This window comes from Natator depressus, chromosome 1, assembly GCF_965152275.1.
Source record: "Natator depressus isolate rNatDep1 chromosome 1, rNatDep2.hap1, whole genome shotgun sequence".
Lineage (NCBI taxonomy): Eukaryota > Metazoa > Chordata > Testudines > Cheloniidae > Natator > Natator depressus.
The window spans coordinates 251595391-251611577 of NC_134234.1; the positions used below are offsets into that span (position 1 = coordinate 251595391).

The 16187-nt window shown below is 43.1% G+C and overlaps 1 protein-coding gene across 1 annotated transcript in view; it reads right to left on the minus strand.

Moving 5' to 3' along the window:
• The window catches only part of BPIFC (BPI fold containing family C), a 79226-nt gene that overhangs the window by 39549 nt on the left and 23490 nt on the right, over window positions 1-16187 (minus strand). The window contains exons 5-12 of the mRNA XM_074941293.1: window positions 15246-15309; window positions 11648-11739; window positions 8871-8924; window positions 6532-6648; window positions 6293-6372; window positions 4651-4693; window positions 3759-3926; window positions 235-300 (exon numbers count right to left, since the gene is read on the minus strand). The gene's annotated coding sequence lies outside the window, so the exon portion shown is untranslated. The remainder of the gene's footprint in view (window positions 1-234; window positions 301-3758; window positions 3927-4650; window positions 4694-6292; window positions 6373-6531; window positions 6649-8870; window positions 8925-11647; window positions 11740-15245; window positions 15310-16187) is intronic.

Consider the following 16187-nt stretch of genomic DNA (forward strand, 5'->3'; position numbering starts at 1 on the left):
CCCCGCCTCTTTCTGCCCCTCCCCTGAGCGTACCCCTGTATGCAGGAGGCGCTGGGAGGGGGGGAGGGAGTGGGGGGACTTGAGGGAGGAGGAGGAGTTTCTCAGCAGGGCCCGCAGACTCCCTGGAGTACTCTAGTGGACCCCCAAGGGTCCACAGACCCCAGTTTGAGAAACACTGCTCTAGACCATAAGTAACAATGACTCAATAGCAGCATTTTTACTTTTGTGACATACATTCTTCCTTCTTCCCCCGGATCAGAGCAGCAGCAGGAAGGCTTCACTCCTCTCCAGTCCTGAATTCTAAGGTTGAAAAGAAAAGGTATTTTGGTTCAGCATTCAGACTGGTGGTGTTGGCTGTAAACTTCCTGGCCCACCAAATGATTGCTCCTTACTTAGTGTCTGGAAATCAGCAGATAACCCTGAGGAGAGAACATCAGTCACAAATATCACCTTAAATTACAGATTGTACAATGCAGCTTTTCCTTTGTATGGGGGATAGGGACCAGGAGGCCAGATTCTGTACTGTCTCTCTCAAAGGGTACAGCCTTGGAGCAAGGGTGGCTTTATGTCACCTTTGTGCCTCCTGGATTCTAGGCTGCTTTAGGGGCTGGACTAGGCTCTGGCATAAATTAAAACAGCCCTGTGGCTGCTCTATATTTTAGGGCAGCCTCACCTAAAGCTGCCTTTGGGCTGCTCCACAGCTCAGAGTGTTCAGGCGACTCTTCCTCCTGCCTCTGGCTGAGACTGCCCATAAATTATGGGGAACTAGGGGGATGATATAGAGCTTGGTATATCAGCCTTGTGCTACTCCTGCACTGGGGGAATTCTTTTTACCCTCTTATTGCCACTAAAGCATCATAAAGTTGTCGCAATGGGAGGGGGTTGGGAGGGAATTCTGGTCTAGGGCTTGTACTATATAAAATCCTCTATAATGGAGACTAAATTTCAGCTACCTCTAGAATTACACAACCAAGGTGCAGATGTGTATATTCACAGACCTATGTACACTGGCAAAGCTTGGTAGGGCAGGAACATTCCAATATAATGGGGTAGAGCTGGCAGAAGAGTTTCTACACCACCCCCGCTACTGCCTGTCAGTTCTGAAGGTGTAAATTGGGGAAATGGGTAGGGGGGGAGGCTTCCCTGTGCCGCAGCAGCTTTACTAACCCCTTTTACGACTCTTGGCAGTCAACACAAGTTAGAGCAGCCTTCAGGCAGCACTAGTTTACTTCAGGGGACTGGCACTTAGGGATTAAAGGTAGCTTTTTAAAGCTACCTTTGTGCTCCCTCCTTGTAGGTTGTGCTGTGCTCGCTGCTGTGGACCACAACGTATGGCGAGCATAATACACCTGTAATGAAGAGAGATGACTGGAGCAATCTGACTGGCTATTTAATTCTCTCTTAATTATTTCTATTTAATTGTTAATTTTCTTAGGCAGCCCTGTACATAAAAATTAAGGGCTAGATTCTGCAGCTGTTACACACCTTGCAAATAGTCCCACGGATGTCAACATGAGACCTCAACAAGGGGCGGTAGCAGAATCTGGCCCTAAGTTATTGCAGCGTGAAAATGAAAAACGATAGCTGTTGAAACCGAAGGTATTTTGGGTAGGTTAATGGCCAGCTGGGACAAATATCCCCAGCAGATCATTAATCTTCAGAAGAGGCCCTGTGTCATCTTTATTACTACTACTACTATATAGCAAACAAAACCTTCATTTAGTGGCAGTTAAAGTAGTGGCAGGAGACATTCCTTCCACCCAAACGTTTTTTTAAAAAATGGAAATAAGTCAAGGGGAAAGACTTGTGCATGCCTTTCCACAATCCCATATTGTCTATAGTGCTGTTGATAACCTACTCCAACACTCCAAAAGACTTATTTCCATCAACAGATACCAACAAGTGATATGTACCCCAACTTCAAACTTGCACTCTAACACAAAACCTTAAGAGTGACCTCATAACGTTTTTATATCAGCAAATCAGCACACCTACGCATTTAGAAAGTTATTCTACCAGAACACAGCTCAGGTCACTGGTTATTCATGGGCCAGTTATTTATATTCAGAAGAAGGCCAAATGCTGCTCTGAGTTATATACATGATGCAACTGCACTAGCTTCCTGGTTTTGCATGAGTTTAACAAGCCTAGAATTTAACTTGATGGGTCAAATTAATATCTGGTGTATGAGTGTGTTTTTCCATTGACTTCCATGGGGTTGCACTCACTCCCCCCCCCCGATTTGAATTTGGTCCACTAAGTACATTTAGCCACTTGATGGCAGCAAATTTGCTCAGTTGTATTTCTTTTCCTCAAAGAAAAATAAGTTTGTTCCTAAAGGGCAGTTTTGTTGGTATGAAATTTCTCATCTTATACACAAGCACTCTTTACTGTTGAATAAATTAAAGCTCCAGCACCCTGCCAACAAATTTTCCAATAGAAACCAATTATCCAGCCTTGAAAGAGGACTAGCTGTTTAATAAGAGAGACAGATTCTCATTTGGTTAACTTTAAGAACAGGTCTAGGAAGGGTAATATGGGTCAAGTTAGGTAGAGAGAATCCCCTCTTCAGTTTAGCTTAAAAAAGGGGGGGGGCAAATTTAAATACATATGTACATAATAATAAATATTTGTATTGCATCTTTTATCTGAGGAACTCAAGATGCTGTACAAGCATTACTCATTCAATCACCACAACTGGAAGGCACGAAAAAGCCCATGGAAAAAACAGTATATAATCACGTAATTAAAGACTGTGTCACAGTGCGTCTGCAGGAGGGGGCTGAATGAAGGTTGCACAGGCACTTTCATTCTAGCATTTCCTAACTTTTGAGTGCTTGACTTTGAAACCTTAATGTTCTTTTAAAGTAATTATTCTGGATGTAATTATCTAATTATTTAAAAAAACAATTTGAAAAGAGAAATTCTATCATGTGGAACCACAGTAGGTTCCAGCATGGGTCATCGGCAGGGTTCAGACCTTTAGGTCCATAGCACAGACCTCTACCACTTGAGCTATTTAGAGTAAATGGAAGGATTTAGACTGTTATCCTCTTAGGACCAGGCACTAGAGAGGGATGAGCTACAATTTGCCAGCGGTTGCACAGTTATCTGCTGACAATGGAGGAAAGCTGGAGATCAGGACTTCTGGGTAGAATTCCAGGTGCTGAAGGAAAGTGAATCTAGTGGTTGACCCTTCTGCTCTGTCCACCTGTCAAAGCTCCCTCTCTCCCCCCACTGCTCCTGGCTGCCCTACCCCAGCTCCTGTCCCAGACCCACTCTGCTCGTCTCCGGCCCTTGCACCTTCTTGCTCCTACCCTACTCTCCCTCTCATCTATCCATATCCCCCCTCCTCCCTTCCTATCTTCCCCTCATCCATGCACCCACCCAATCCTGGCTCCTACACCCTTCTGTCTCTGATCTTATCTACCATCTCTGTTCCTATCCACCCCTTCGATCTCATTAGTCAGGCCTCCTTCCCCTCCCTTTTCAACCTCAACCCCTAGCTCCTGCATACCCTTCTCCCTTAGTCATGCCCCCACACTTGTGCATTCCCTTCAGGATGTTCCTCCTCCTCCTGCTCCTGACTGTCCAGATGTCAGCAGTGGGAGTAGTGAGAGCACAGAAGAGAGCTGATGTGAAATGGTGATCTAGCAACATAAAGCCCCATATCACATTACCAATCCCTGGAGCCATGCAATCCCTGGGGCATTTAGTTAGAGATAAAGGCCATTATATGAACTGGCCATTATCCTTACCATTGGCTGCTGGGATTGCTTCATTCTGTAAAACATGAGACAGGAAATTCTCCAGAAGTGAGAGCTGCCATGGGGGAGAAAATGAATGTAGTGACCGCTTCCTGATATCCATGAAACTCCTCCATGCTAGGCCTGTGATGGAGTTTTTAGGCTAGGAGTCTTGTTCAGCTGATCAGACCATATGTGGGCAGAGAAAACGGCAAGTGAAGATTTTGAGGCAAGACACAAAGTTCTAGGATAATGATCTGTTTTCACACAGTTACAATAGTGTAAATGTAAAATTATTTACTTAGAATATTTTGCCTGTTGCTTCACTGTAGGGCTGGAGAGATTTTAATTCCCCTCTATTCAGCTACCCAGAACCAATCAATTGTCATTTAAAGGTGGCAGGCCTTCTCCATGGTATGCTACTGCATTGCTGTTTCAAGGCTTTTGTGAGTAGCATCCTTTACTCCTTCCCCATAGCTTAATGATTAGCCATCTGTGCCAGTCCCAGCACTGCCTGTCTCTTATCCTTATGCAGTTAATATTCTAACCTGCAATTGGTGCTTCTTTTTCTCCTCTGGGTTTTGAATGCAAGCGTTATGTTACATAGTAACGATTTTATAACATTTTGTGATCTGTGAGGAAAGATTAGACTGGAAAACATCTTTTTTTCTTGGAGTGGTTATTGAAAAGAAGAGGAACAGTAAAGAATACACAGTTTTAAAGCAGAAAAGATATTGGCAGAGAGAGTCCCCAAAAGGAGAGAAAGAGAGAAAAGAGCCAGCCAGGGGTAAAGTCTAATGAGCTAAAAACTAATGTGGGAAATTTCAGCTTCCTGTATTCTGGATTGATCCTGTCCCTGAGATTCTTGGTTCTTGTTTCCTGGACATTGAAACCATCAACTTACCTCAAAAAAGCCAAAGTTGGAGGGGGCCAGGGAGAAGTGGAATCTGAAGGGAAAGAAGTGAGAGCAGAGGACTCATTATAAAGGATTGAGGCACATTACTAAAACAATGTGCAGTCATCCTTTCGGTACTTCAGGCCACACGATATGCCTGCAAAGATAAACTTTTATGGCAACGTGTCCTATGTAGTACATGCACAGGAGTGGTTTTCTTAGGGCGTTGCCCAAAAGAGTGGCTCAGGTATAGGTGCCGACTTCATGGGTGCTCCAGGGCTGGAGCACCCGTGGAAAAAAATTAACAGGTGCTTAGCACCCGCTGGCAGCAAGCTCCCCCTCCCACCAGTGGCCCCGCTGATCAACTCCTCCCCCTCCCTCCCAGCGCCTCCTGCCCGCCACAATCAGCTGTTTCGCAGTGTGCAGGAGGCGCTGGGAGAGAGGGGGATGAGCGGGGACAGGTTACACTCGAGGGAAGGGATGGACCTGGGTGGGAAGAGGCAGGGCGGGGGTGAGGTCTTGGGAGAAGGTGTGGGGACAGGGCCTGGGGCGAGGTGGGGGCAGGACCCGGAGCAGAGTGGGGAGTTGCGGCTATGGGCTCAAGAGAAGTTCATCCAAGAATGCGAGTGCACTTTTTCCTCTAAATTTCATTGTGTAAGTCTCTCTGATTCATACGCTTCATTAAAGAACCCTTGACTCTCAACAGCTCTATATCCAGATTCATACAGGAGAAAGCCAATTCTAGAATCCTTGAGATCTTACTCAAGTATATTTGTTTTATATCGAGTATTTTAATGCCTATAAGAGCTGGGAAGAAAAATTCCATTCTCGTATTGCTGTTGCTCGTGATGGCTGATCCGCAAATTCTTCAGGGTTCAATTCAATTTGGATAAGCTCCCAATCGAACCCAAACATTTTACTTCCCAGTATAGCCAATAGGTTCTCAGGACATGGCACCCTCAATGCCTGATAAAAATGTGCTGCAAGTGCTCACAGCTGCCCAGGACACTCTCACTGTAAGACTTAGGGTATGTCTACACTGCAATTAGATATCCACGGCTGGTCCATGCCAGCTGACTTGGGCTTGGGATGTGGGGCTGTTGAATTACAACGTAGACTTCTGGGTTCAAGCTAAAGCCTGGGCTCTAGGTACCTCCCACCTCACAGAGTCTGCAAGTCTACACTGCAATTAAACAGCCTCGGAGCCTGAGCCAGTTGGCACGGGCCAGCCACGGGGGTCTAATTGCAGTGTGGACATACCCTTAATGCCCCACAACTCTACTTATGAGCTTCTTCCTCGTGAATGTCTACACTGCAAAGACATCCATGGCAGCGAGTCTCAGAGCCCAGGCAATTGACTTGGGATTGCAGGGCTCAGGCTGCAGCGCTAAACTGAGCAGTGAAGACGTTCCCACTCGGGCTGGAGCCCGGGCTTTGAGACCCTTCCCCCTCACCAGGCTATTAGCTCCGCAGCCCGAGCTCCACAATCCCAAGTCAAAAAGAAAAGGAGTACTTGTGGCACCTTAGAGACTAACAAATTTATTTGAGCATAAGCTGTCATGAGCTACAGCTCACTTCATCGGATGCATACAGTGGAAAATACAGTGGGGAGATTTTATATTCACAGAGAACATGAAACAATGAGTGTTACCATACAGACTGTAACGAGAGTGATCAGGAAAGGTGAGCTATTACCAGCAGGAGGCAGGGCGGGACGGGACTGGACAGTCTCTACGTAAAAGAATAAATGGACACAAATCAGACGTCAAGAATTATAACATTCAAAAACCAGTCAGAGAACATTTCAATCTCTTTGGTCACTCGATTACAGACCTAAAAGTGGCAATTCTTCAACAAAAAAAGCTTCAAAAACAGACTTTTTCCCCTTACCTGCAGAGAACTTTTACAAGGAAACTCCACCAATCTGAGTCTTTTACTGAAGGAAAGAGAAGAAGTTAGTTGAGAAGAGCTGGAGCTGTTATTGCTGTTAAAGTCTGATCCCATTTCCTAAAAGAGAAACAGAAAAAAGGGAGAGAAAAGAACAGCAAAGATAAATAAAATGCAGCTTATGTCCATAGGCGCTGACTCTGTGAATGCTCCCACCGAAAAAAATTAGTGGGTGCTTAGCACCCAGGGGCAACCCTGCCAGTGGCCCCACTGATCAGCTCCTCCCCCTCCCTCCCAGTGCCTTCCAACTGCTGCAGTCAGCTGTTCCACAGCATGCAGGAGGCACCGGGAGGGAGGGGGAAGAGTGGGGATGGGGCATGTTTGGGAGAGGGGGCGGGCAGAGGCAGGGCGGGGGCGGAGCAGGAAGAGGTGGGAAGGGATGGGGGCTTGGGAGAAGGGGTGGAGTGGGGGTGAGGCTGGGAAGAGGTGGGGTGGGGGCTAGGAGGAAGGGGCAGAGTAGGGGCGGGCCTGGGATGTGGGGGTCGAGCACCCCCCGGGGTAGAGAGGAAGTTGGCACCTAAGCTTATGTCTGATGTTGACTCTCACTTGCAACCTCACTGCTGGAAAAAAAAAAAAACAGACACAGCACATGGTTTCATCAGCTACTCTGAGACCTGGCAGACTCGTACCAGTGTCAGGCTGTTTAGGGCATTGGTTTTAATTGCCTCTTTAGCCACAGGCTTACAGCAGTGTTGCAAAATATACAATCTTGGCTCACTAACCCAGACTCTTACTAAACCAAAGGCAGAAGGAGAGAGACAGGAAAGAGAAGAAATAAGGTGGGGAAGGAAAAATATAGGGGTGGGGAGGACAAAGTCTCATATCCTAGATGGTGTTCAGAACTTAAGTACAGCTGGTAGAGGTGGTGATGTCGTCTGGTTCCCTCTCTCTAGCCCACTCTGGTCAAGACATCTATTAGGATTAGGGTGAAGAAGGTCCAACGGTGTTACGGTGGATCCCTGGGTCCCAGAAGACAGTGGCAGCCATGATGGTGAAGCTCTCTCCTTTCTGTTCTCTTGTCTTTCAGTCAGCCATTTTCATGGTAGCAAGTTTTCTTCCCCAAAGTGTCTCTTTTTAAGGACCTCAAAAGGAAGAGATGGGTGGAATAGCCCATCCCATTATTACATTCACCAATTAGATCTAATTTCTGATACACCCATTTTGGTCCATTGACTTCCAGTCCCAAACCTCTCTTGTTTAAAAGGCATGATCTTAACAGTCCTTGAATCATATCAATAGTGTAAACAAAAAGACCTGTCTGTCTCCCCTTTGTGCCTTTTCCCCATCAACATTCTTTATTATAAGTTATTGTGACACTTTATAAACGTTTACCCACTTTCCCAGTGTTAGGCTCACAACAGGAGAAGGCCGACCAGACCCCAGTTATCACTACAGAGCTCAGGATCCTAACATCTTAGCAAGAAGTCCAATAGGCTGGACTAACTGCACAGCTAGGTGGATGCAATAAAGTCCTGCTATGTCCGACTGCTGGGATCACTGATGTTGCTTCCTGCGCCTTCTTTTATGGTCTCATATCAAGCTGTTCTGTGTTACCTCTTCAGATGTAATGAGCTAATCAGCTTCTGTTCAAATATGTCAGAATAACACTGATATTAACTATCTGCAGGGGAGAAAAGTCTTTTGTTACCATATACACAGAATGGGATCCTGTGTTAGACATGAGCACTTATACAACTTCTTTTTATGATCTGAAATGCAAGCACTGGACTTTTTTATTAGGTACGTACTGAAGCCATTTGGTGAGCTGGCTGCTTTCTGCTTCATCTGGGGTTTGTGTAAAATAATATACAACCACGTCCTCATTATCGGAATATTATGGGTGACACTTTAAAAGCTTGGGTCATTGAGGTCACCAGAAATCAAGGCCATTTTCAATGTAATGGAGAGATGTCTGGGGGCACAACCCACTATTTTATAACCAGCATGTTAGGAAAATTGAGCATCAGATAAATGAGGTGGTAATATATTTTGATTTCATCCTCTTGAAGAGCCCATTCCCTTGCAAAAACAAAAACAAAAAAACAAACAAAAACCACCCCAGGGTTTAATAGTAAACTCCTAATACCCTGCAAATTCTGCCACAGACATGCATGTTCAATCCCTAAATTCAGTGGAAGTAGTGTGGATGTATCTGAAGGCAGAACATGATCTTCTGTGTTCTAGGTAATTTACCTTTGGAAATTAGCCAGTATTTAGACAACATCCACATGGGGATTAGCTGCTGCAGTTTCTTAAAGGTTAGTGAAAGAAAAGATACCTACCTCAGGAATGATACTGCCAAATGTCGCTGTAGTTAGATTAAAGTTAGTGGAGAGCTGCAAACAAATGAAAAATTAGCCATCTTGCATCAGATTCACATCCAGAAAATCATTCTGTTTACTGCCATTTTAGTTCATCCCCATCCTTGATCTAGAGTCCTTTGCCCCTCGGGATATTCCCAGGGGAAGTTACAGTGCATCAAGGCAGAAGTGAGGGATAAAATTCTCATTAATATGCATCAAAATACATACTGGAGAAACAAAGAACAGTACCTCTTGAAAAGTACAGGTTCAGTATTCTGGCCCATAGGCTCCATTAGCTGGGATATACTGAACCCACTAAAGGTAGGACTGAAAACTCTGCTTGTGCTCAGCTGCTGTGCTTTGCATCACCATCTGCTCAGCCCACAGGCACAGCTAGTTACACAGGTCCCTTCTATTAGTGTTTCAGTCAGCAAAACCCACTTGGAAAACCTTTCCAACACTGCCAGCAAAGCAGTAGGGTTCTCAGAGTGACCTCTGTGTTCTTCTCCCATTTAGTGACTGATCCGTCTCCTCACACTGGCTTCCCATCCCATCTTTGCTGCTCTCTAAGGACTTATTCCAGCTCTAAGCACAGAAAGTATGTCTATTGCGGGGCTTAGCATGCCAGACTGCAGCAGTAGGTTAAACACACACTTTTTTTTTCTTGACTCATGCCCTTTCTCCACTATTTGGTCAGAGCAATAGAGCGCATGCAGAGATAGCTTTCCATGGCTCTTTCTACCCCATCCCCCACACACACTCAGTTGAAGGAGCACGTGGATCAAGATCTGTGACGTCTATCCCTTTGTACCTTCCACAGTACCTAAACTGGCCTGAGAAATTCAGATTCTGTAAAATGGGGAAACAGAGACAGAGTTAATGTCATGCCATGGATCACATTTACGACAGGTAGAAAAGTGTAATGGATATCTCTGAATTTGAAAATTACTCTGCAAAATGATCTGTAAAAACTCCTTCTCTGACCACCTACACACCTGAAACATTTGTAATTATAACACCAGTAAGTTCTACTCTCCTCTTTTGAGATGGTGATGTTGACAGCCCCTGCTGTGTAGAAAGTGAATAAGGCAGACATGAAGAAATACTCAGAGACTCCAAGGTAGAGCATGCTGTTACTTTTGTTTGGAAGAGTGAATGGGGCTGGCACAAAGTGGGGGTCAGTATGATTTCCAACAGGATAGACTGTGCCATGTAAAACACTATTGGGATTTATTTTGATTTATAAAATCAGTGCCTGTCAGAACCTCCGGACATGTTAACTACGGTTGCCAATAAAATATCTTCCTCCTCTTCCCCAAACCAAGAGAGAAACTCAAGCTACTTAGGAAAAACCTGAGCAAGCAAATAGGCTGACAGCATACCTTGAAAGTCACCAAAGTCAAGTTCTTCCAGAGCAGAAGATCCTTCATAGAGAACACTCTGCTTCCATCCTCCTAGAGTTCAAACCTGGGAACTGTTACTAGTGTTTCATTTCTATCCCTTGGACTGAAGGCAATCCTCTGGTCCACAGTCACTGCAAAGACTACGTGGGCGAATCAACTGCCAGATGCACAAGGAGAGGAGGGCCAGATTTTCAGTTGTAACCCATGAGAACTGGGCACAATTTAGGAGGGGGGCCACCAAGGAGCCCCATGTACCCTCAGATGTTGGTCCCAGTTCTGTGCTTGCCTGGCATAGAATACAGCAATCTCAGGATGCTCTAAACTATGTTGGCTGCCAACAGCCCTCAGGAACTGTTCTGGCAGTTGGGATTTGCCAGGATGCCCTAGCCCCATCCTCTTTACCAAAGGAGTTGAAGGAGCAGAAATGGAGTAGCTGCTACAGAGGCCCTATATTATCTCCTACACAGTGAGAATCCTTCCTTGGTGTGATCCATTGGTAGCCAGGACCTGAACCATATGGCGTTTTATAGCTCAAAGTCAACAGCTTGAATTGCACCCACAGCACAATGATGATGTACAAAGAAACAGAAATATAGAAAAAGCCTGATATCTCAGGATTAACTATAGCACTAAATATAAAGAAACTCTGAAGGGTCTAGACTCTGAAGTAATCTACAATAATATACTAATTAGGCATTTACAAAAAGAGTTTAAAAATAAATAAAATGATCATGAAACACTATTTAGCATATTAAAACAAACAAACCATGTTTTCCCAAACTCTCTCTATATATTAATTATATTATATTATATTATACTTTATGAAGCTTGAAAACAAAATCTTACTATTTATCACAGCCTCGGTAGTTGGATGCATTTCCCATCACATTTCCCTTAGCTGAAGGGATGTCACATGGTGATAAGTCTTAGTAGTGCACTTTTGACTTGGCTTTCTATCTTTCAAGGGCCTCTCCCTCTCGTTTCATTCCGGGAACCTGGTATTTCCATCAAGGAGTTTGATGTGACCAACTGAAACAATGACTGGGCCCCAGAAGGCTACCTCCCTCTTTTGCCAGGGTTGGTCAGCTACTTTCTGATTTTAACCTTTTATTTTCTCTTTCTTTGCCTCTAACTTCTTCAGCCTTCTTTTACTGTTTTCTCTTGTTATGGATAATTGACCAACAGTCAGTTTACTGAATGATCACATCTGGTTTCTGAAACTGAATTGGTGACCAAAATACCCAGATGAAACATTGCTTTGAAATGGCTTACCTGGCTAAAGGCAAAACAAAAGCAACAATGCCAATTAAAAAGCATGATTCCAGACAACTAGCATTAAAGGCAATTAATTACCTTTAAGTCCAAATCAACGTATGATCTGAAGAATGCTGGAGAGTTAACTAGGGAGTAGTCCATTTGGGCAAAGGCATCAATCTGGATTAGAACTGTAAGGGTGGTGGACAAAATAAAATATCCATTATCAAAAAAGTGTAACACTGCCAGTTATGTTTAATTAAAAGCAAAGGCTAGTTCTCAGAGAAGAAAAATTCAAAGATGTTCAAAGCAAGTAGGGAGAAAAAAATCAAAACAGAAGTTTGTAGTTAAGAACCCAAGATGCTTCTTTTGCAAACTCCATTATTCAATACTGATTCAGACCTAACGCTCCACTTGTCCCACCAGCCCTTAGTTGACCACTTTCCCCACAATCCTGTTATTATGGGACACTAAAATTTGATCTAAAATAAAGAAAATTACTGTTTCCAAACATCAGAACTAAGGATAGGGACTGTCTCTGGCATGTGGGTTTGTACAGCACCTAGCACAATGGGGCTCTAATCCATGCTTGAGGACTCTAAATGCTCCTTCAATATTACCAATGCTGCTACTTCATATTTTAAAAAGACAACATTAGCATTTATGAAGCTGACAATCAGTGCTGAAGACATGGGGATGTTGTTCACAATTGCAGATAGCATATTATCAGACAATGTGAGTTTGGGGATATTTTCCCCCTAAATTATGAAAAGTGGTTTAGATCTATCTTCGGCATATTAGATAGTTAACTACTGGACTCAGGATCTGTTCTCTTCCATGTCTGCCACAATTCCCATGGACATTGTGTGTTCATAGACAGAGCATAGATTCCGATATGTGGTGACTACACCTGGGGGTGCATTTTAGGGATTAATCCTTCAAGATGCTGGGCACATCCCAAAAGATACGGTCTTTGACTCCCAGAGACCTTAATGATAGTTGTGAGTGTTCAGCACCTTGCCAATTCAGGCCTTTATAGATGAAGAAGTTACTTTATTGGGTTGGTTTTCAGTGAGCATTTCAGTTTTGCATTTTGCAGTTCCAGTAAGTAGATGAGTGAGGGACAAATTTTCAGAAGGGCTAAGATAAAGGGATGGATCCTGCTCAGTGCAAGTGTGTGGTGTGGGTCGTACAAGCACAAGCTAAAGAGCGATGAGCAGAATGGGGAGTGTGGGAGAACCCGATCCTGCAATAATGAGACCACTGCTGTGTGACCACCAAGTTATTCTTGCCTAGTACACACAGCATAGCCAAAGAAGGGAGTATATATATATATATAGCTAAATATATATATATATATATACTCTATATAGCTAAATATAGCTAATAATAATATAATATAATAATAATATAGCTAAATGCCTTGTCTGCATGCTAAGAATTGTACTTACTTGTAAGTAAGAAAGCAGGCCAATGAGGGGCTTGAGATCTACCACCTCTCTGCATGGAGGACTGTGACTCATGCTTAACCTAACTTGTGCCCATATGTACTCTTCATTCATAACTGCGATGGAGCACAATAATCTTGTGGTCCCTGCTTCATGCTGAACAAGGATTTGCAGGACAGGACGTCCACTTTCCAGGCTGCAAGTGCCAATGTTGTGAACGTAATTTTGTTATCTTTCTCTTGGACCAGGCTGCAGACTGGTCCACCTGTGGAACCACTACACTCACATTTGATTATAAATTAATAAGTTAAGCTTCCTTTCGCCTACATCAGTTACTGATGGCTGAGCCAGTCCACGTGGCTGTTGGTCTGGCTATGTATACACGTGCCTTTGTGGGAAAGATGCAGATGTGCCCAGAAGAATCCTCCTGGCTTCTCTGTTTTGGCTCTTGTTTTTTGTTCCACTGTGGCAGTCATGATAAGCTGTGGTGGTTTTTATTGTTCTCCACAGGAATGACTGAAAATTTTCGAATCTGGATTCCCATCACTATATTTAATAGAAACTCTTTCTAAAGCTACCCTTTATTTAAATAAAAATATAGAAGAAAGCAGTTACATTTAATAAAAGCTATGACTTCTAAACTAACCAATACAAGTGTAGCGAGTCAGTTCACCTCTAACATTGAAATGCTGCTGTCTCCCATGTGTAAAGGGGCAACTGTTTGACAGGGCTCAGCCACATTAACCAATTTAGGAAAGGAAATGAAAAATGCCATACCCAGTTTAAACTACAGGAGGAATTTTAGGTATACGGAATGTAATTACACATTCGGACATAGAATGTGATTGGATACCATAAGTAATATCCCTATTCTTGCAAAAAACGGTGTGGGATCTTAGTAGTAAGGATCTCATTTTTACATGCCTTCAAAAAGGCAGATGCTAGATGTTCTCAGTGTCTGTTAATGACATGCTGTGGCATTGGAAGAGAAATGTTTAACATCTTTCCAGTGGCAACCTGGTTCCTTGGATGACTCACATCCAAGAACTGACCAGCTAAATTTGTGAGATCTGATAAGATCACAGTCAAGGCAGGGTATTATGATTGCAGACTATCTAGTGAATTACTGCTAAATGGATTTTCTTGTAGCATGGAATCCACACTACAGTGGCCAAAGGTGACATGTATGAAAATTCTTGTAAACTGCATAATCTGAAGAAATAACACAGCACCAGTTGTGGTAGGCTGATGGATTAAAACTCTCCTGCAGTTATCACAGATGAAACATTCTAATTCGGAGGTTGTGGGGGGAATGGATTAGTCCTAGAATCACTCAGATATTTTTTCACCGCTCACATTCCCACAACTGACATTTGTCTGTGTTGGGGTAATTTTTGAACACGTTCAATTAAACAGCATCGCGGGCAGCATCCGACGAAAAGGCTACAAACTGAATAGAACAAAAATAGAAATGGAAAGAAAAGAAGTGTTGGAGACTCACCCTTAAGGGTTCTAAGCTCTGCATCCATCGTCTGGATTTTATGTTTGATGTTCAGGCACAGCTGTATGAGAACATGCAGAGGACACTAACATACTGGCTAGTGTGTATCTGAACCCTTCCCTCTCTTTCTGAGTCATGCCGGCTCCAGCAGTTGTGATTCTCTCCCTAATGTCAGGCTCCCAAACAGCATAATATAAAGTTCAATACTGCCGAAAAATCACAGAGTACTTTTCCTGTACTACTAGTTGTAGAGAACTTTCTTTCTGGAATGTCTGAGTCTATGTTCTTTCCTTCAGGCTCCGTGTATGCAGTTTAGGAGTCAACTGTGAAGTCTCTAGGTACTTAGATTGTAAGCTCTTTTGGGCAGGGACTGTCTTTTTGTTCCTTGTTTGTACAACACACAGCACAAAGGGGTCCTGATCTGTGACTAGGTCTCGTAGGCGCTATGATAATATAAATAATAGATGGTCACAGATTTGTGACATTTGTTCAAAAAATAACTGAGCATGACATACAAACCATATTGGTAAGTGTCATTACAACTGTCACGGGTACTGAACTTTTACATCACGTCAAAGAAGAGCCATGGTAGCTTGTGCCAGGCAATAAAAGTGACACAGGGTTAATCAGACTAAAGTTATATTTTGTCAGGTTACTCCTCAACCAAGTTCAAGGCTGTGGCCTGGGGGGTAATGCAATTTCAGGTATTCTTTACACCCCTCCTCTGAAACGATCTTTAAAGACTTACATTTCTTTCTAAGATGGTACTGATGGGCTTCTCCAGGTAAGCAGTAAAGAGATTATACAACCAGCTTGAGAAATAGGAAAAGAACAGAAAGGACTTTACCATTGTTTCAGTTATTAGAACAATTACTAATTGTTATATATTATTTATATATTATATATTAATTATATATTTATTTCCATATATTCATGGCTAAATTAGAGCTACATGAAATCTAATATCTAGGCTTGAGGCTACCCTAATAACCTGTAGTAGGATAGTATCCCAGTGTATAATGGACTTGCATGAAATCTGAAAACTGCAAGGCCACCTTTTGAATGAAGATAATTTCAATGCTGTATAGGCTAAAACGATGCAGAAGTGAAAAACACTATCATGGAGTAAGATGACTGGGCAGTTGATTATTTCTGCTCATGAACCTCAGACATATTACAGGACTAGTCTTACCTAAGGGTGAGAATTAGTAGTCTCTTTGGAAAGTAAGGAATCCTGATGTTGAAATAGCTGTAGGGATTGCTCACTCATCGACATTCTCTCTCTCTCACTGTCTAAAAAAAAAGCTCCAACACATACCAAACCATTGAAACTGTGACCACTAATTTCTGTTTGCTTTGGACTTATCAATTTTTAAATTCCTAGGTGTGAACTTCATTCAAACATTGTTTGTTCCATGAAAAAAATAAGCTGATTGATCTTGTCAGATGTTGTGGGTTATATTTTCAAAGGAGCCTCAACTTGGACTCCAACTGTGTGCATGCAACTTTGCATGAACAAATCATTTGCACACTAACACACACAAAATCATAGGAGTTACATTCACAAAACCCATATTCGTATAGTTTGTTTGCCTAATTCAGGGTTTGTACATATGTACACAAAAGATAGAGTTTACAAACGATAGTAGGAACAAACCACACATGTTGCATACCCTAAAAAGAAGATTAT